The sequence below is a fragment of the Betta splendens genome, chromosome 3 (genome assembly GCF_900634795.4).
Source record: "Betta splendens chromosome 3, fBetSpl5.4, whole genome shotgun sequence".
Taxonomy (NCBI): Eukaryota; Metazoa; Chordata; class Actinopteri; order Anabantiformes; family Osphronemidae; genus Betta; species Betta splendens.
Window position 1 is genome coordinate 14,698,228 of NC_040883.2, and position 20,275 is coordinate 14,718,502.

At 48.0% G+C, this 20,275-nt stretch overlaps 1 protein-coding gene and 1 long non-coding RNA gene across 10 annotated transcripts in view; one reads left to right on the forward strand and one right to left on the reverse strand.

Moving 5' to 3' along the window:
• Nucleotides 1-20,275, forward strand: part of zfhx3b (zinc finger homeobox 3b) — a 273,921-nt gene that overhangs the window by 114,624 nt on the left and 139,022 nt on the right. For all 9 annotated transcript variants that reach the window (XM_055507483.1, XM_055507488.1, XM_055507484.1 and 6 more), the window contains one exon: nucleotides 11,003-11,072. The gene's annotated coding sequence lies outside the window, so the exon portion shown is untranslated. The remainder of the gene's footprint in view (nucleotides 1-11,002; nucleotides 11,073-20,275) is intronic.
• Nucleotides 9,674-14,013, reverse strand: LOC121202110 (uncharacterized). Its single transcript, XR_005897432.2, has 2 exons — nucleotides 13,675-14,013; nucleotides 9,674-13,254 (listed from the first exon to the last, which is right to left on the reverse strand). It is a non-coding gene; the product is annotated as an uncharacterized LOC121202110 (long non-coding RNA).

Genomic DNA, 20,275 nt, shown 5'->3' on the forward strand with positions numbered 1-20,275 from the left:
TCATATTATATTTCCATAGAATGCACAATAATAAATCAAATTTTTAAGGTCTTTTCTGGCTAATTTTCACATCACATATCAGCTGAATGGAACAGGAACTCAGCATTAATGTTCCCATCCTCCTCTTTTGCAGATCAATCTACAGACCTGCAGTAATTAGCAGTTTGCTTGACATACATTAAAGATTTCTCTTTAATATTTCCAGAAATGATTTTAATGAACTATATCCCACAGAGAAGAGGCTGGTGAGTGAGGGGGTCTAGGAGGCAAAGGAGAGAGAAGTCGGGGGAACTGGAGACAAACTCTGGGGTCTAATAAATTGGGCAGCTTTTAATTGCATGCGGAGAACGGTGTGTTTGGGAAGGCACTGCTGGAGACTAATTGAAGAGAGCCATCAGCACCTTTAGGGTCACAGACCCGGCCCGTTAATGCGCTGCACTGAACGTCGGCGCGGCCCCCTCTGCCACAGGGAGCCCCGGCCCACCGGGGCACAGGGGCCGCGGCCCAGTCCTGCTCCCTGACAGGACAAACAAACAGCCACGCTCTAGCAGAACCCACGGGCTCCAGCAGAACCCACAGGCTGCAGCAGAACCCACGGGCTGCAGCAGAACCCACGGGCTCCAGCAGAACCCACGGGCCTGTTCCCACATGCAGCGGGCTATCGGGCGCTTCTGCTGTTTCCATTCAGGGCTGAAGCCCACAGTGGCGTTAGCCCTAACATTCAGTTGATGGCTAATTGCTAGCGCGTGGGGTGCAGCTTATTGTAAGTGTTTAACAGAAGTGCACGTCCCTGACGGCTTTACTCACTTTGTTTTCACTCCACCCAAACGCACCTTACAAACGTCAGCCGCTGTGGTGAAATCATGGCACCGAGTCTTTAATTGAGATGCACTCGTAATCCTAATTGTCTCCACGGCGCCGCGTGTGAACCGCACACGGACCGGGAACATGTGACGAAGGAGGACACGCGAGAAGGTCAACAGTCGTAAATAAACCTCTGTTGACTGTGAATTTAAGAAATAGCATAAAGGAATAACGACCAGAGTGGGTTTCAGGAGTCGCACCACTGTGCTGCGTGTTTGTGTGCGCGTTATTGCCAATGTGCGAACGCTTTGAGTGTCGTTTGTGTCCTCCAGTGTGAGTCACAAACAGAATAAGTGGGGTCAGACAGATGCTTTGCTGATCTCCCAGGGTCTCGTCACTCGCTCACTGTGGAGCATAGAAGGAGAAATACAGCACTGTGATTTTTAGCATGCAGTATTTGAAACATTTAATTCCAATTATAGTACATTAGCTGTAAAATAACATGTGTTTTCCTCCCTGGAACCTGTGGCTCATGTTAGTTGTGTAAAGCTCCTTCGCTGCTCAGCGCTGGATCTGGATTGTTGTGTGGGACCAGAGTCTCGTCGTTTTGTCTCGTGAGTCAGCTTGTGTCTGTTCCCTTTGCTTTCCAGACTCAGAGGATCGGATCTTTGCTGCAGCCGCTTTCGTCAGAAACGTATAACATGCATTTAATTGCGTGACTAGTTTTCAGACGTCAAAGAAAAAATAGGAAGTGTGCACATGGTATGTTCAAGTACGTTAATTATGCAGGTGAACACACAGAAACGAAGAACATTTTTCTGTATAAACAGCACATAAATGTAAAATAATTGGAAATTATCTTAATAAAAAGCAGCTTGTGCTTTTATGTTTGCCTTTGAAAATCCCTAACGCAACCCAGACAAGGAAAGATACCGATGAAGCGCTTGCGTTGCCTGATAAATGAACCCTTTCCTCTTGCCTTTCTCTCTTCTGTGTGCTCCTGTTTTTGTGTTTCGCCGCATTACTGTATGTTTGTGTGCACACTTCCTTAATTGCATTAAGAGGATGACGCACTTTCTTACTCTGTTTAAGCTCACTTTAATTGCCTCTGAATGGTGCGCTGGGGAAGCAGGGACTGACGGCACAATGTGGACACGCAATTAGCTATCTTTCATAAGACACTCCGGGGAAAAAAAAAGAGAGGGTCCAATTCATGAAGGAATTCCGCGCACAAGGCAACAAATGCTATTTTGTGTCACAGCTGTGGCGGCATCCTGATGGAATGGCATTTCATTCATTAAAGAATCAGACATTCAGGGAAAGCAAGACAGAGAGACGCAGTCAAAGTGAAGGAAGAGGGGCCGTGATAAAAGGGGAAAGAAAAGCGCAGTGGTAGCAGGAGACGCCGAGATGTAGGTGAGGTGCAAATAAAAAATGAGAAGCGAAAGACTGGAGGAATCGGCGAGATAGGAGACGAATGATGGTGGGAGATCACGCTGGAGACACCGGCAGACGCACAGTGTGTGTCCTGGTGAAATCTCACTTCGCTTAGAAAAGAATGCACTGCTCACGGCACAACGGACCCGGAAACTCTCGGCCTGTGCTCGTAGAGAGGAGCTGGACTTGGATTTGACGGTGTGACCTATCGCATGGAGCAAGAGGCAAATGCCTGTAAACGTTTCAACGCACACAGACATTCGGGATGTGTTGGTGGCGTTTTCTGTCGTAGTAACAGCTGCTGCTTCCGGGTTCTGAGACGTTAATGTGACCTCTTTGTCCGACCCAACACGGACTCTGCTCACACTTGAGCTGGTCATTGTTGTGTGTGTGTTATTCTTTACGAGCAGCTATTATTTTCATTTTGGGTATCTCTGATGTATTATGGCAATAATCTCAGGCGTAGCTCCTAAAGGACGAGCCCAGGTCGCCGTCCTTCATCCAGACTGGCGCAGGCAGCACACGCATTTCCATGTGCATGAATCTGTGCGGGTGACGTCATGCATTAGGTTAATGGCATTGTTGTGACATGAATCAGATGCTTTTAATACCATACAATGCAAAAGGTAGCTCTACAGATGCTCCCTGGATCCTCCGGCTCCCCCTCCTCTTCCTTCTCCCCCTCCTTGCACTCATTTTTCTATGCTTTTTTCCCCTTTTCCATTTTTCTATGCCGACCACCACCCCACCCCTGACACCCCTTCCCCCATCTTAGACATTCTCCCTCCGTCTCATGCTGTCTCTTACATTTTTTTTCTCTCACTCTCTCTCTCTCTCGCTCGCTCGCTCTCATCCCAACTCCATTCTCCCTATCCCTTCCTCCACTCTTCTTCATTTAATAGTGGACCTCAGAGTGGTTGCCATGTCGACCAGCCGGCATATTACTATGGCAACCAGTCTGAGCGAGACGAGGCTGCTGATTAGGGAGAGATGTCTAGTGTAGCCTGGCCAGCGGAGGATGGGGAGGAATAAGGGGAAATGGTGTTGGGGTGCTTGAGGGGGGTTGTATATTATAGGTCTGAACATTGTGTGTATCACGCTTGTATTGCTCCTGTTGTGGGGACATAAATCTGTTTAGAAAGTCGCATTGTGCGACTCTGTGTGACATAAAGCAAGTTTCCTGATGTAAATGAGTGAAGAGCTGTGTTAAAATCAGGCTGCGATTTCAGATTAGGATTAAGATTAGGCTAAACCTGTGGTTCAGGTCAGCGTGTCTGCTTCTGTGGAATCAATGGCAGCGTAATCGCACATGAAGTGGGATGAACGTTTGCATTGTTTGTCTGTCTGTGCATCAAAAATAGCTGCTTAAGTTTATTTAACCAGCAACAATGACAAATGAAATCATTCTAGAAGGATTTTTATCTTTCCCCCCTACAGACATTAATGATGACGTTTAAAATACAGACTATGCGGGACGACCCCCAGGACCTGGCTGCGCTGAGCTACTGGTTGTAGCTTGAAAATGCTACTCTCATTGTGTTTGTGCAGAGCCATATCTGGTGTTATGACATGTGAGGGACAGAGCACAGAGCTTTTTAAGAACTGCGCCCTCCTCCAAGAACACTAATGAATGCTGTAGAGGATGCCTCAGACCTCACAGATCCATCAGAGAAACTAATTACAAGATCCAATTAAAGAGAGAGGAGGCGAAGTAGGGGGAAAGAGAGTGAGAGAGAAGATTGGGGGGGGGGTCCTCCCTTTCCCACTGACCCAGCCAAGCCATCAGCTCATTCAAGACAGTAATTATAGCTTATTTATTATTCATCCTTGAGCTAAATAAGAGCGTGACATTTCAATAACAATAATAAGGGCATAAAAAAGGCAGCACAAACTACAGACTTACTAATTGCAGTGCTCAGAGATTAAACGACTGGAAAAATGTTGTTATTTACTTATTCATAACATCCAGAGCGGCCGTAGCAGCGCGCCGACGCACTTTGCTGAAAATGACTCTAAGGAGTCCTCTCATGAGAGCTCCCTGCCGGACATAATCCCCTGCACTGACGCCGCGCTCCTCTTAACAAGTGTTTTAGGGTCCGTGTGGCCGAGCGAGGGCTTAATGGCGTCCTCTCACTGTTTTTATTGTGACTGCGTCTCGTTAGAGCGAGCGGCGCCGCCCGGTGAGCGGCCTCAAGGTTTCGACCGATTTTCAAACCCTCTGGCTTTGAGCTCACCGGACACAATCAAAGGCTTTTTATCGAGGTCATAATTCAGAAAACAATCTTGCAAATGTTGGATTCGTCTCCCGGTGCCGGCGGTTTGAAGCCCGCGCGAGGCCGGCGCTTGTCCCCTCGTCCTCCTCGTCTGCCCACCTCGCCTTCCCCTCAGCTGAACTCTGAGGTACCTCATTAAGACTGCCAGCTCTTGGCCTCATTGGCTGTGGCAGAGGTGAGGAATATCACATAATCATGAAGTGGAGATGGCATTACACTCATCACAAATTATAGATGAGTTTTACTGTGTGGCAGCCGGCCTGGCAGACTGCTGCTTAGCTTAAGTGACTGTTACAAGGGGTCTGCAGGCCCCTTCCTCCCCTCTGAAACCGTCCCCATCGCTCCGCTTGGAACTCATATTTATTAAGAGTGTCTGCACTAACACCGGCCATTTGTGTATGATATCACACAGAACAGGGTTTTTTCTTTGTCTTTTGGGGGAACCTGCCTCTTCTTGCCTCATCTTACAGAGGTTTAGCTACGTCAGACGACTCTGAAGCGCTCCTTTTACTGCCAAGGCTGCCTCGTTGTAAAGGAACCGCTGTTGGATTCGATCCCAGCCACGTGAGTGGCACCTCGTGCTCATTAGACATGAATATTGGTATTTTTAAAATGCAGCGCGACGGATGCTGGTCAAGCTTAAACCAACGGACGCCCATAAACAATGCAAACGACAGTTGTAATTGATTGGCCGCTGGATGCTTACATCTGGCGTTGGATGCGTTTGATCAAACGCAGACGACTTTGTTGTCTTCTGTCATTTAGCAGCCAGGCACTAAGAATAACTGGGTTTGATCATACAGTTCTTGTGTGAGGCCTCTTGACTTCTCCGTTATGACACTGAGCTGAGAAACTAAAATATAGGAAGCACTGATGACAAACAGCCATGTGTGATTTGTCTTTGATTTTATCTATTTGCATTCAGGTGTGCGTCCACTAGAGATGAAGCAGCCGCTCATACACTGAACTCCACCACCACAGCGAGTCTGAGCTTTGCCAACTATCCCCATTGTCACGGGGCGGACGTACGCTGTTCTGCACCTTGCTTCTTTCAGCCTAATACCTTTGTCCTTGAATCTGAAAGGAGCATTATTAATATTCTTCTATTAGGTGAATGAAGCAGGCACAGACCTCAGACGGTTTAAATGAATAGTCAATATTAGGAGATATGGTAAAGGCATGTTAAGGAGCAAGTCGAACAGGGCAACTTTGTGTTTGTGTCTTAAAATACCTCCTCAAATTAAATAAAGCAGTGTGCGGTGCGGGGCTATAAGTGACACGGCCTTATTCTTGCTTGAACCTACGATATATGTGGAGAAAGGATGGAAATTGACCTTGCGCGGCTGAATAAAGGGTGACAGCAGCCGGGAAGCAGCCGGTGACCTATGGAGGAAGGAGCTTTCGTTGCCGGGGCTGGAAAGATGCACTTCGCTCCCCAGACTTTTAGAGCCGCCCCGGTTCCAGTGCAGAGGCTTCATCCTGGAACCGCTGGCGGTGGAGCGCGTTCACCACTTATCAGCTGGTTCCTGACTTGTCCTCAGACGGAGCCATTGATTTTATTGACTGATTCATTTGTGGTTTTCCCCTGCCGTCGTCGAAGGGGCTGAGCCTGTGCACAGTGTTATGGAATGTGTTCGAGGATCCCAGTACCTTACACATGCTTTGTACCCTCTATTAGTCCATTCAGTTATTAATTATTATTTTTATGAAGTCACAAGCTAGCCACAGGCGTGAAAAATATTCCTTAGTGACATGAACTTTTACTTGCGGCCGGCGTGGAAACAGTTCATGTGATTGCATCTAATAGGTCAAAGAAGCAGGATTGCAACTGATACACAGATAAACACACACAGACACACACACACACACACTGACCAGATCACACCCCCTCGGGGCTGTGGGGCAGTGCTTGAGCGATGCCTCCCTAGGGGGCTGATATTTTATAGTTTGTGTCCATCAGTGCTGTAGCCCAGGGCGCCAGGGTTGACAGTAAGTGCTCCTTACACCGGTGACACTGATTCATCTGAGCTATGACACAGATGAGAAAGAAGGGGGAGGCGGGACATTCAGAAAAGAAGCACAAAACACTTAGAGACCAAAAGACACCTGGCATTGGGCTTCACTTATTGGCTCCTTATATTCTAAGCGTGGATCATAGACGCAGGCACATTCAGCCCGTGCAGTAAAATCAAGCGTGACTAAGGAGGCTGTGGGTGCTTACAGAATCCTAGATGGTCACTATAACCCGGGACTATAGCAGGATATGGGCTACTCTTGGCCCGTCTACAGAAATTGGCTTGAGGAAGGGACTCCAATTTAACATGGCATTTCAATTTCTCATTCCCCCTCATGGCTGTGCTGTGCACTGCTGCACCTCTTCTACATATATATAGGCAGGACGCCTCTGAACCCCAGCCTTCTGGATGTGCATACTAAGCAATCAATGTGTCACCTCTTCCTGACAATCCTATTTTTTTCATATGGGGGCCGTGCTCATTTTTTCTTGTCAGCAAAAGGTAATTTGCTGTATTGTGATTCCGTCCCAAAACTTGGAAATATAACTTGGAATATAGAGGGAAAAAAAAATCTAAGGGACTCGACTCCAACCCCCACCCTGTCTACAACCGAGTGCACCCCCATAACACTGTCCCCTTTTTTCCAGCGAGCCCAGCGTGGTTGTATATAAGGCGGACGGTTAAATTAGATAAGCGGGGCTGTGGCGCAGCGCCCCTGATTAATAAAAGATGCAGTGCTCCCTGGGGATGGCCCCTCTGAGGGCCAAGCAGAATCTACCCTCAGACAATGGAGTTTGCTTGCACACAATGAACAGGAAATAGAGAAAATGAACCAATCATGGAAATATAACATTTAAAGCAGAACCATTGTGTGACCCTCTGTAAAATTATGCATGCATCATAGTAGATAATAACTAATGTTAGAAGTGAGGGAAGAACAGAAATATGAATATATTCATTTATTTAGGAAGCATATTCTGCTATTGACATATGTTGGATAGAAGTGCAGATTTCCTGCTGCTTTATTAGATTGGGTAAAACATTTGCAAGCCCTTCAGCAGAGCTGCTAAAAATTCATGGTCAGTTTCATACTTGCCCTCACAGTGCGTCTTTAACATACTGGTTATCTTGCATTATTTGTAATGTTTCTCAAAGTATCAAATAGGAGATAACTATTCTCTACATTTTGTTTCATACATTTCGTTGAATAAAGTCACATGAAGGCTTAAGGACCAGGTTTAAACGCCTCGTTTCCCAGGTCCCGTTTCATGTCGCTCTAGTGTTCTTCCTCTTTGTGTCCCGATGAAATGTGTATTTTGTTCCAGGACAATTCCGTACATTTCTGGTTATTTACCACTTAACGAAGAATCTGAGAGCCAGACAAATGCTGTGCTCTCTCTTGCTGCTCAGACTCACATGTACCAGGTGCCAGTCGAAGATTGTATGGCATTGTCATAAAAGCTTGTGTTTAAATTCCATTATTCTGAATATTTCATGCTCATATTTAACCAGTAAGTGAGTGATTGATGATGGGCATAGTAAAAAAAAAAAAGCCAGTTTGATTGCAATTGCAATTATTCCACGTGCAAATTCATATTCACTTTCCATATCAGCTGATCAGTTCATGGCTGATTTGTCAGGAACATAACGAAAGACATCAGGAAGGATATTAAGGGAGGTTATGTCTAACAGGGCTGTGTCTGATGTGCTAACGACTGCTTGAATTGGCATATGAAAAAGATAAAATGCTTTCCTAAATCTGCAAATGTGCCTAATATACTGTAAATCTCTTTTGGGCGCGTACGCACGCCTGCCTCGTACCTGCTGCGTGTGTCTACCTCTGCGGGACAATGCACAGAGATTGAAGACGCCGTGGTGTCGTTTCAGGGCTACGTGGGTTTCGTCTCCTAATGGCTTTGTTACCAGCCGTCCGGTGCCTTGTGGAGCCCGGGTGAAAACCAAGCCTGTATCATCTAGATTCCCTTTTCAAGGCGTGCGCGCAGTGGATTGTGCACTGGAGCTGCTCCTTTTAGTGCTCGCATAGTAACGCGGCGACATCGACTCGCCCCACAATAACAGGCAGGCTGACTTGGCAAAACGCGCAGCTACATCAGCGCCACACAACCGACAGCAGCCCCTCTGTGCGCGTGCGCTCACGGCTTCCTGCAGACGTGTTTCTCCCCTGCCCCGTGTTGGCGGCGTGCGATTGCCGCGTGGCTCCCCAACGCCGGAGCGTTTATCTTTAAATAACCTCCACCCCCCCCCTGTCGACGGCGAACAATAGCGAGACGCTTCTAATTTTCTGCAAGATAATGGCAGTCATATTGAGATGAAAAAGGTCAAGGGTTGGCCCGCGGAGGTTCTGATTGGTTGGGAGCATCGTGCCGCCCCTGGAGATAAAATGGAAAGTGATATTTCATTTATAGCACCGCCCTTCCTGACTGCCTGGCAATTTTAGGTGGCTCGTTCCATGAGGAGACCCAATTCGGCGGTGATTAGAGCGCATCTACCAGGCGCTGAAAACAAAAATGTCTTCTCTGACGTCTTGCATCAGCGGTTTTGCGTTGTTTGTTATGATCAAAGGCATGAGCGGTATAGTTTTCCACATGCTGGCTTTAATATTCAGTGATTCCCCCCCCCCCGATCGCCAGAGATTGATGGGTTTTGTTTATGCATATGTATAAGTGGTGCATATGCAGTTGAACCTGCCTTTGACCTTCACATGTGCTCAGCCTCCTGCTGTAACACTTTACGTTGAAGTGTTGCTAAAAGGAAATATAACAAACCGCGCATCGATTCTCCTCAAGTCTCAAACCTCCGTGTATCATTATTCCGAAAGTGCCGTCTCACTTTATTCTGTGTGCGCTTCAATGGAAATGTGGGGGATGTTGCTAAAGTGGAGTGGATGAACCTCTGCTGAACCTTTAATTTTTTTCCACCAGCGTTCGGTGCTAGCCGGCTGACGTTCATTGAATATTTAATTTCAAATTTTATTTTATTTGCCAAAGTGCTTAGAAGATCACTGCTTGGTGCTATGAATGCATTGAGGACTAAACTATGGCTGACTCATGTGACATCTCGCATAGAGCCTGGAGTCCTGGAGTCCACGGAGCCCAGAGGATGCATGTAATCAACCAAGCAGAGAAGTGCTCACCAACTTTATTCACAAAAACTCCGTCTGCTAATAGACGTGGCCCCGACACCTCTAACGAATTCATGACACGACGTACACATTCGTATACAATGTGCTATGCAAACTCCCAGCAGCATTGTGGAGCAACGGCGGCAGACAAGCGAGCATTTGTCCAGCGTCTTTGGTTTGATTTACACCACTTGGCAGTTTTTGCATAATCTCTTTGACCTGGTTTCTGCATTTTTGTGTGTTTTTTATTAATTCCAGCCTCGGGGCCAAATGCATCACACATTATGCGGTGACCCAAACTTCTCTTCCCAAAGAGCAGTCCAGCCAGTGGAAGTGGCCTGAGCCTGCTGAGGAGTCTGCCCTTTGAGGTCATTACAGTGGTCATGTGATAGGCCAGTGGAGCCCCATGGGCGATATGACAAACTGAGCTGCCAGGCCGAGGTGTGTGTCAGGGGTGTTTTTCCACAAAGCATTCTATAAAACTGTAACTGGGCTGTATTTGCCCTTTCCTCCTGCTATGCGTTCAGCCAACAGGCCCCTGAAGATCTCTTAAAAAGTGCTGATCCACAGAGCTGGGCTGGTGCTCTTGTAATCCTTCTAGCAACACTCCACCTCCCCCCCCACGATCCCACCCTCTGCACCTCCCGCCTCCTCCCTCGCATTCCCTCACTGAGTCCCACCGACGCGCTGCTCCGATGCCAGCGACGAGGTGATGGGATGAAGGGGCTTGTTTGGGCCCCGAGCTAATTACCACACATTAGAGCATGACTAAATAAATCTTAAGTGCCGCTAATTGCCTGGCAGTGAAAACAATAATGGCGGCGCTTGCCCAGAGGCTTCGGGGCGGCAAGGGGCTGGGGCGCTGGGGAACCGGGGCTCTGGCACTTGGCCAGCTGAAGACACCGGCACCATCAGTCAGCGCCCCCCCCCCCCAGCCTTCATGTTAAAGTCACACACCACTTGGCACTGTCACTGCACGCGCCATATGCCCCGCACCCACCGCATGCGCCACCCGCTCCCTAATGCGCTCCCTGCAGCCCTCATCAGCAGAGAATAAGCCATACATGACAGGCACAGACAAGCTCAGTCAGTGTGCAGGGCCATCGTACATCACTGCATTAATAAACATGAATTAGTAATGGCACAATTAGACGGGCTTGTTCTGACATTTACTGGTACAATAATGGTTTTCTCCTCTCCCGCCACCTTTGGCCTGTACTGGAGCCATCAGACCCCGGATGTGTGGGGGTGGAAATGCATGTCTGGAGCCGCGTGCATCTACGTACTGTACATATATGTTCTTATTCCATGTGTTTGCTCACGTTCCATAGGTGTGCCTCTGATGTGGGTGAAGGAGGCCCGTGGATGTCCTGTGCTGCCCAGAGCTCCTGTGGCCCAAAGGTAGGTACTGAACGGAGCATCAGGAACCCTCCACTGAGCACCAGCACCGTGCGCGTCTATTGTTCCTTGTTCTATTTTTATCTATGTTAATAAGGAATCAAAAAAAAGGAGCTTGTCTCCATTTTAATTAAAGCATAAAGCTAACAGGAAGCTTCGACGGCACTTGTCCGTTCGCGTTATCGCCGTCTCCCGGTGTCATGTTTGGTCTCTGATCCTCCCTTCGCCTCCTGAACCAGTAGCTTCTCATTTGCTCTGTCACTCTTCTGCAGTGTTTTATTGCTTTCCCAGGGGAGCCTTGTGCTTTTGTTAGCTTTTCTGTGAACACACACAGCCTAATTGGTTGATTAGTTCAGGTTGACTGGCCTGTTAATTGAATAGTAATTTGGATTTGATGTGTCTAATGAAGATCCTAATTTATTGTTTGGCACTCGTCCAAGGGTTTGTTTCTGAGCGCAGGAATCAAACAAAAGCCATGAAAGGAAACAAGAAAATGATTGACTGTTGCGCTGCTGCTTTGATAGCACATGAATTAAGTCTTTGGTTAAGGCGATACCACTTAAGGGTGCTTATCTCCTCAAAATGAAGCTGATATACACAACAGGATGGCATCAATTGGAGTAAAAGCCAGTGGAGGTTTGAGCTACAGAGCTTTTTGTCTACGAAAGAAGAAAGAAACATTTATACATTCTGAATGAATATCCTGCAGTAGCTAAGGTTAAGGTACTGACTGGCAGCCATGTTTAGAGTCTTTTCTCTTTCACTAGTTTTAGATTCCAGTGAAACAAAAGGTCATTTTCTTTAGCTCTAATCATGCTGAAGATGCTTCACAGACAGTGAAGACGTCCCTCTGGTCACAAAAGTACTGAACCTCCTTCAGCTTTTGGGATCCAATGCTCTGCTGCTCTCATTGGAACCTTCTGGATCACAGTTCGTGCTCGGCGACTTCGCATTTTATCATGTTTTGCGTGTTTCCCTGTGTATGTGCAGCCTAAGCAACCGCTGGTGTAAAATCAGAGCCTCTGCAGCTGATGCACTCCATAGAGTTTAGCAGTCAATGATAATGAGAAAAATTGATGTTTGCATTTGCTGCACACATAATACGTGTTCTGTGTTGTTGTCGTCGCTCCATTTGAACAGCGGCTCGGTGTCGTGGTTCCCCTCATTAGCAGTGCGTCTGTACTACACCGGTACAGAACACTACTCCAGTGAAACAGCTGTGCCCCGGTTCTACCACCACCAGTCGTTCATGGCAGGCGTTGAGTAACGGGAACATATTGACACTGGGATGTACTGTACTCATACAGCAGGCAAACAGCTTTGGTTCTGACCTTTATACATGATTAAAAGAGACTTGCTCTTGATAAAGTGAGATAAAAACCTTTGACATAACAAAAATCACTGACGATCAGCACAAAATATTAAAGATTTAGTTTCATAATTGTTCCAGCAAAGACACAGTTTAAGTCTGACAGTGACCATGCTGTTTGTCATGGTTGTTCATTAAGAGTCCCAACAGACACACACTGGTTTCTAATGGTGTTAGCATGTGTGGAGGAGTGGACCTGGGACTGTGTTCTGGAGGCCTTCACGTTCAGTGTGTGCGTTTAACACCAGGTTCACGGGGGTGTGAACCTGTAGAGTTTAGGCCCCTTGTCTTCAGTGCAGCGCGGCGGGTTTGTGCCACTAAAGGACTTTCTCATTGATCTTCGCTCAAATCCACAATTATGGTGATGAGGTCACGTTTAAAATCAGTCGATGAAAACTTGATTTTCCTTTTGTGTTGAGGGATGATCCTAAAAGCCTCTTGGTTGACTGGTGCTGCGGCCACTTGGGGCCTCAAATCCAACCTTCATGGTGATGGTTGTGCGCTTCAGTCTTGTGTCCTTTTAGGAACAGTTGCAACAACACAAAAAGAGTGATGTAAATGTAATCCCATTCCCTGAAATGTCAAAAGGCCAAAAACACCCCATAATTCCACATCAGTCTATGTTTCTGCCTCACGATATCCTCACTACTCGTGCATTTGCAACCTCTTCCATGGATGGGTATAATCCAGGCTAATCCAAGGCGTGATTGTCTCCAGGTTCCAGTTTAGAGCAGATCCTGGGCCTTCTGCGTCCCACATTCTCGTTGAGGCCATCTGCAGCTCGATCGCTGCAGCCGCTTCAGCTCTTGAGGAATCCTAGACAGAACATAAAAAACATTACATCACCATGAGACACCACCAGAGTAATGTATTACTAGTACAGTCCAACACCATCTAGATGACCCATCACCATGTCCCCCTCCTCTGCTGCTTAATCGGTCCGGTCGAATCTCATGCAGTAATACATGTCTATGCACATGCAAGCGTGGACCTACAGGCTGCTGCATTGAAGGCCCAGCTGGTGCAGGTGCCAGCAGCCTCAGGTGAGGGAATGACCCCCATTCCTGCACACATGCACATTGCGTTGCGTTCGTCCTCAGTGCGTCACTTACCCGCATATTTAACGCAGCAGACATTAGCTCCCCCCTCCCTTCCTTAACGAGAAAGCAATTACCACCGACCCCACCCCCCCGATCTCAGTGGCCTGGCGGCATTGTCCAGAACCTGCGTCCTCACCTGCCTTCAGCTCTGCGTCTGCTCCTCTCTCGGATTCCCTTCCCTTCCTTGTACCTCTTCTCCCTTTCACTGTGGCTGCAGACTCTCTCTCCTTCTCCTTCCTCTCTGCAGCCTCTCTCGTTCGCTCCTCCCATCTCTGAGCTCTGGGCTGCTCTGGGTTTTAGACGGATCACTCTCACAATGGTTGATCAATACAGCTATTGATCCACTGGCAAAATGTTTATAAAATCATCCTGGGCAGCTGCGATGCGGTGGGGAGGGTGGGCGGGGCCACGCGAGGGCCAGCGTGCCACGCCATTCGCCTGCGAGGGAGCCAGCCGGCACCTGATTGGCCAGCCGTCTGCCTGCCTTGCCAGGAATGGGGCTGGCATCGTCTGGATCTCTTTGTCATCGTTGCTTGGTATACCACAGCCCTCCCTGGCTCGTGCTGCTAAACTTTCCAGACCGCAAAAGCGGAGTGCAGCCGTTTAACCGTTTCGCCGCTGGATGCTGAGGGCCGGCCGGCCGGCGGTGGCGCCCGCTCCCGCTCCTCTTGCAGCAGCCGAGAAAATTAATTTGCATAAATTAGCGAGCTGCAGGCAACGCCGGTCTAATGATCCACTGTCATTTCATTTCCCCTCGGTCCCGTCTGAAGAAAGGAACCGCTAGAAAGCGGTTCTCTCCCACAGCACTGCTGCTGTCCCCGTCCACGTGCAGTTTATGGGGAATGCATCACCTCGGAGTCATCACCCTTTATTCATAATAATACATGCAGAGTCAGTAGAACCCAGTATGCACAAATGTGAGGGAACGCCACGGTTCTGTACCTGTGCACAGCGTGACCCCTCCCATGGGGCGACAGGGGAGCGTCTGGAGACAGGTCTCATCCTTGACTCCCTCCAGACACTTGCACTGAACCTTCCTGTAAATGAACAGGCTCGGTTCCGGTCTGCGTTGATGTCTCCTGGGGATCATTAGCAGCATTAGCACAATCACTGCCGGCTGATGAGCTCTCCACAGTAAAAAAAATACACTGTGGTGCCGCTTGGGAATGCTGCTAACAGGCCCACTAGCTGCAACAGCGAAACATTTTAGTGCCATACAATTAGGCAGCGCGTTGAAGTGCCATGGTTTATCAAAGGCCTCCTGATCCAGGGAGTGGCTTTTGCTTATGTCTTGTTGAGCGGTGATATACGAGATGTTTCTTTACACAGAGAAGATAATTGCAATGTGGAACCGAGTGTGGTGTAACTTTTTCCAGCATCCCAACTCTTGTTGAACCAGACTAACATCTGTCAGCCATAAGGCCAGGCCGCCTCTGTGACCCGGAGTCAACCTCACCCTTCTGTGGAGCGTGTCTTTGTCTGCTCCTCTCTCTCTCGCTCGCTCGCCCTCGCTGGCACCCGTCCGAGGCCCAGATGCCCAGACGCACGACCGCAAGGACAGGGCCCGGCCCGTCCCCGCTTCCATTAATGGAAAGTGGGAAGCTAATTCTACGCGCGGCACATTTGACAGCAGCTGCCTCACTTTTACACTCTTTTAATTATGTGCAGCAGTTGTTTCTGCTTGGCACGTGGCGGAGACGAGCCCCTGGATTTCCTGGGAGTCCCAGGAATATGATCGGCACACATGCGCGTAAACATGCGCCGGCAGAAAGGCTCGAGCTTTTGCAAACACATCTAGGAAGTGTCAGTCACACTTCTGCCGGAGAGTGGTAATTACTGTAACACATTCAGAACCGGCCACAGCCCATTCATTACCATAACATGTTGTAATGAAGTTTAATCCCTCATCATGTTGTCTGTGGTTGGAGAGTGGCGTGTGGCTGTTATCCTCCGCTGTGCCAGATGTCTTCCAGGCTGTCTGTCTCTCCACTGCAGACGAGACTGAAGTCAAGACAGTCAGCGCTTCCACCTTTAGCCATTTCCTCCTTTCCTTTTTTTGTGCATTCAAATTCATTTTCCTCATCCATCTTTGTTTCTTCCCTCCTCCCTCCTCCCATTTTTCACCTCTTGTTCCTTCTTCCTTCCCCCGAACCCTCCCGTCTCTACGAGAGTGTGTTATTTATTTCATCTGAATGCAGGGGCTCTTTGGTGCATGCTTCTCACAGAAATCAATTTCAGCTCAGACAGCATAACCAAACAAAGCACCGCACTCGTTTTAGCATGGGCAAATGTGTAACCCATCGCTCTCATTTTCTCCCTCCTGCTCCTTTATTGGAAGACATTTTGTTCTCACTCTGATGCCATTATGTCAATCACTGCAGACATGTGGTGATGTGTGAATGCAGCTGCTAAATGAGTCATGGCAAGCAATGATCATTAGAGGCTTGAGAGTTTACATCGATGAATGTATATGTCAGTCTTGTTGCATCTGATTGTCTTTGGGCGTACGTGGGAATACGCCGGTATTATGTTTATGACCGATTTCCTTCATTAGCATCTCGGAATCTCCTCGTCTTTACCGGATGGAAACATAAAGTATACACAAGAGGCAGGTTTCTCCCACTGCTGTGTGAATGAGAAAGATGCAAGCTGCCAGCTCTCATGTATCCTTTTCTCTGCCAGCCATCCTCTTTGTAAAGCAGTTGAGACCACCAGTTAATGCAGCCGCTGGATTGGCCTCTTTCCTGGCTCTGCTTTTATTGATTTCAGCCAGACACAGAGACAGACAAAAAGAAAGGGCCTTTTCAGGAAGAAGTTAAATGGTCAAGTAGCGGGTGGAGGGTGGCTTTCACCACTTTATTGACGAGGTGGAAAAATGTCACTATTATGGAAGCCCTTGCAGCAGATAGCGAGCTGATTGGATGAGTGCCCCCAGGTCAGAGTGGAGCACGTTCCCCCTGCAGCCAAACGAGAGCAAATAAAAGGGCAGAGGAATCCGCTTGAACTAGAGGTGAGGTTTCTCTCTACCAGGCTCCTCTTTAGGCAGCGTTTCTCTGGGTGTATACAGCAAAGTGGACCCAGGGCTGATCTCTGCTGCACCCCTTCCCTCTGAACTCTCTCCTCAAAACATTCTGGGTTCGCAGTGTTGGCGCTCCGGGGACGTCTGTGTTTTATACGTTCAAGCCCGAGATGCACAGACGTTGAACCTGCCACAGCGTTGCTATAAATGCAGCCAGGGTTGAGAAAAGATCGAGGAGAAATGCATAGATTGCAGGTGGTAATCACACAAACGCGTCGCTGCAGATGCATCCACTTTGATTGTGCACAATGGCTGACTGGCTGTATTTGTAACTGGAAATAAATAAGGATGAAGCTCAGGGTCAACATTTATTAGGGCAAAAAATAGGAACTGCACGATGCAAGGAGACACTGTGTGTGCAGGAGATAAAAAATGTAATTATGCATTTTAGGGGCCTCGACAGAGATGCTGTTGTGACTCCTGACAAATGGCCGCGGGTTCAAATACGAGCCACTCGCAGGCCCTGCCCCGCTGACGTCAATCAGTCTAATTAGCCCAGCACATCATCTGGCCGGCCCCTCCTCGCAGCACAAGACAGACCTCTGCAAAGGTCAGCGTGCCACAGCAGAGACAGGGCAGCGCTTAATCAGAGGTGAAATGGTTTCTTTTTCAAATTGATTCCAGTTTGGATCAGACAAGAGTGGCTTGTGTTGGTTAAGGACTGCAGGGGAAGGTGGCATGCACTTTTAATGGGGCCTTTGAAACAAGACATTGACAAATAAAAACTGTGCTGGTGACATCTGGACCAGGCCACTCAGACCAGTGGGCCCTGTGAAAGGGCTGCCTGTCTCTGTCTCGTGTCCCTGTATCTGCTGCTCTGCGTGAGACGCTGCTCACCAACATGCGTATGCATGAAGTCAAATGAACTGAGGAAATTCATGCAAACTCCACAGGAAACTTTTATTCCCTCTGCATTGTACAAAATTGTAAAATCACTTTTAGGATGTTGACACAAAACACTATGAAATAAATATTTTGTCTTCTCTCTCGCAAAGTAAACTAAGTACCATTAACACTGGACCCCTGAGGCGTTATATCTTTTTAGACCCTCTTTAAAACTCTTCTTACAACAGGCTTGTCACAGCCATGTATACATAGACAGGAACATCTAAGCTCGCCCACACCCACACACACACATCTGCACACTGCACATTCACCAACTCCCTTATGCTGAATGCATAATATATGTAATGAAATAATGTTTCCAGTGGGGATGGCTGTGGCTGGGGGATGGAGATGTGTAGTGAATATCAATGTGGCTTCCCCCAGACTCCCTGGTTCAATTGGTGTGATGGTGGGGGGTAAATGAATATGTGGGAGTAAGAGAAGCGTTATCCCTTTGCCCAGAGCTATAGTGTGGAGTCCACACAGGAAGAGGAGGGGGTTCCTCACTGGCCCACTCGGTCATTATGAACTTAAGATTCATGCATTGTAACCAGTGATGTGTCCCCTACACCCAGCGTGGAGGCTCTGGTCTGAAGCCCCAACACTGACTCCTCCTTGTTCTGGGCAGACCTCGCTTAATTACTGTGTTGCAGCAGGCGTCTTATGCCACTCGGTCGTTTGTGACTCTGCTCTGCCACAGACACTGCAGGTATCGGTTCAACCTGCTCCACGCCGCGGCTTCACCACAAAATCTCAATAAAAATCAGCAGAGAGACAAATTACATTTCCCCCTGTGCCTCACCTTGACTGACTCAAGTTAGCTCATCTGTTCCATCTTGTCAGAGTTAAGATGCTGTGTCTCTGTGAGCCAGGGCTTTGATGTTTTAAACATTACCATTAATAATGTTTTCAGCATCAAAATTAATTGCTTTGCTACTGTGTCCTGCTCTACTCATCCTAAGCTGAACCATGCATAAATCAAGACTAACTACCTTTGTCTTGAAATTTTGAGGTCATGAATCTGGGAAGAGACCAGACTTGAATGTGTCCAAGTGTATAGTGTGTGTGTGTGTGTGTGTGTGTGTGTGTGTGTGTGTGTGTGTGTGTGTGTGTGTGTGTGTGTGTGTGTGTGTGTGTTGTATGAACCTATTACATTTAGGTCAAATAACGTTTTGTTCAACATCTGTGATTTATGTTCTAATGTAAACATACGTAGCAGACGAGTGTGACTGTAGGGCTGGAGTACTTTCCTATAACACCCTTTTTGTCTAATGAAGAACTTTGAGCTACAGGATCTTAATTGCATGAACCTTCATCCAAATAAGTGGAATCCCGTTCAGATACGGCTACTTAGTTTTATGAGACATTTTAAAGTATCGGAGCTGTCGCAGAGTTAGCTTTGGGATGGCGTTCATTGCAGGATGTGGTGACTTTTGAATTAGTTTGGATTAGACGCTAGAGAGGTATTTTTGTGACTTCCAGATGTTCTGTTATCTGTAATTCCCAGCTGTGTTCTGAGAAGTTAAATGAGCTGGAAAAGTCCTGTCCAAGTTCTGTTATACTCATCAAACTCAGGGAAATGTAATTAGTGCCTTTTTGGGTTCCCATCTCCTAGCAACTCAGGCCTAAATAAACAATAAAATTGCCTTTCATTTAGATGTAGCCACGCCCCATTTCTGCTAGGCCCCGCCTCCTGAGCGCCGCTGGCCCTGCCCAGTCTCTGGGGCCCCGCAGTCTGAAGACAGGGTGAGGAATGTGTGAAGCATCCAAGGAAACGCGAACTGCTAGTTTCCCACAAGTATGAAAAAACAGAGGCCACGGCTGTGGAATCTTTCTGACGCAATCAGCTGGTGGGACGGCTGACGAGGAGTTGGGATATTGACAGGGGTGCGGGTCAGAGTGCCGTTAAAGCCGTAGTTACAGGATTTAGAGGATCCGAGTCAGACCCAGGTGGGCTGGAGAGCGGGAGCTGCCGCGTGGCCCCGTTCGGGAGCCCGCCGGCGTCTCGTGCCGTTTCATTTTTAAAAGGCGTCCGTGGGGCAGCCCATTAATTGTTTGTTGGCCAAAGCATCATTAAAGCAGCAGACGGCAGGGTGGCTTTTACAGAGATGTGAGAGGGAGCGCAGAGCCGAAACAGAGCAGAGGATCACTGAGGAGGCCCCAAGAGGCCCTTCTTGAAACCTAGATGATTACCACTCCACCGTTGCCTCAGTAATTCTTCATACATTAAGACACAAGGTTGAAAGGAATCCCCAAACACAAAAACAGAGCAAACTTCAATGAGACTTTCTTTCCTGATCTAATTATTGCTGCCCCCATAATCGCTGTTATATTCATCATAGAGCTCAGTATTTATAGGGTCTGTTTTCATCATAGTAATAATGTCACTCTGGAATTCCTGTGCACAGAGGGTGGGGGTGGGGGGGTGTACTTCACAGCGTCTATGGAGGAAGCATCTGGAGATAGGGAAGACTGGTTCTTGGATCTAGATACCATTTGAAGTTAAGGAGGCCAAAACAACATGACTGCTCCACTGTCTCGCTGCTCGTGCCTCCTGTTTTGTCTAGACTTTAGCCGGCGTCGCATGTAGTTTGGAGATGAACTGGGTTGAGCTCGTTCTTCATCTGTGGTCCCCGTCTGGGCCCTCGCCGTGTCTGGACCTGGAGCTCAGCCCGTCAGGCTCCCTTCATTGGCTCGTCCTCCTTTCGCCTGCTGCCTTTTGTTCCTCATGCTCTCATGTAATGGAGCACGTTTGCTCCGGCCACTGTGTAGT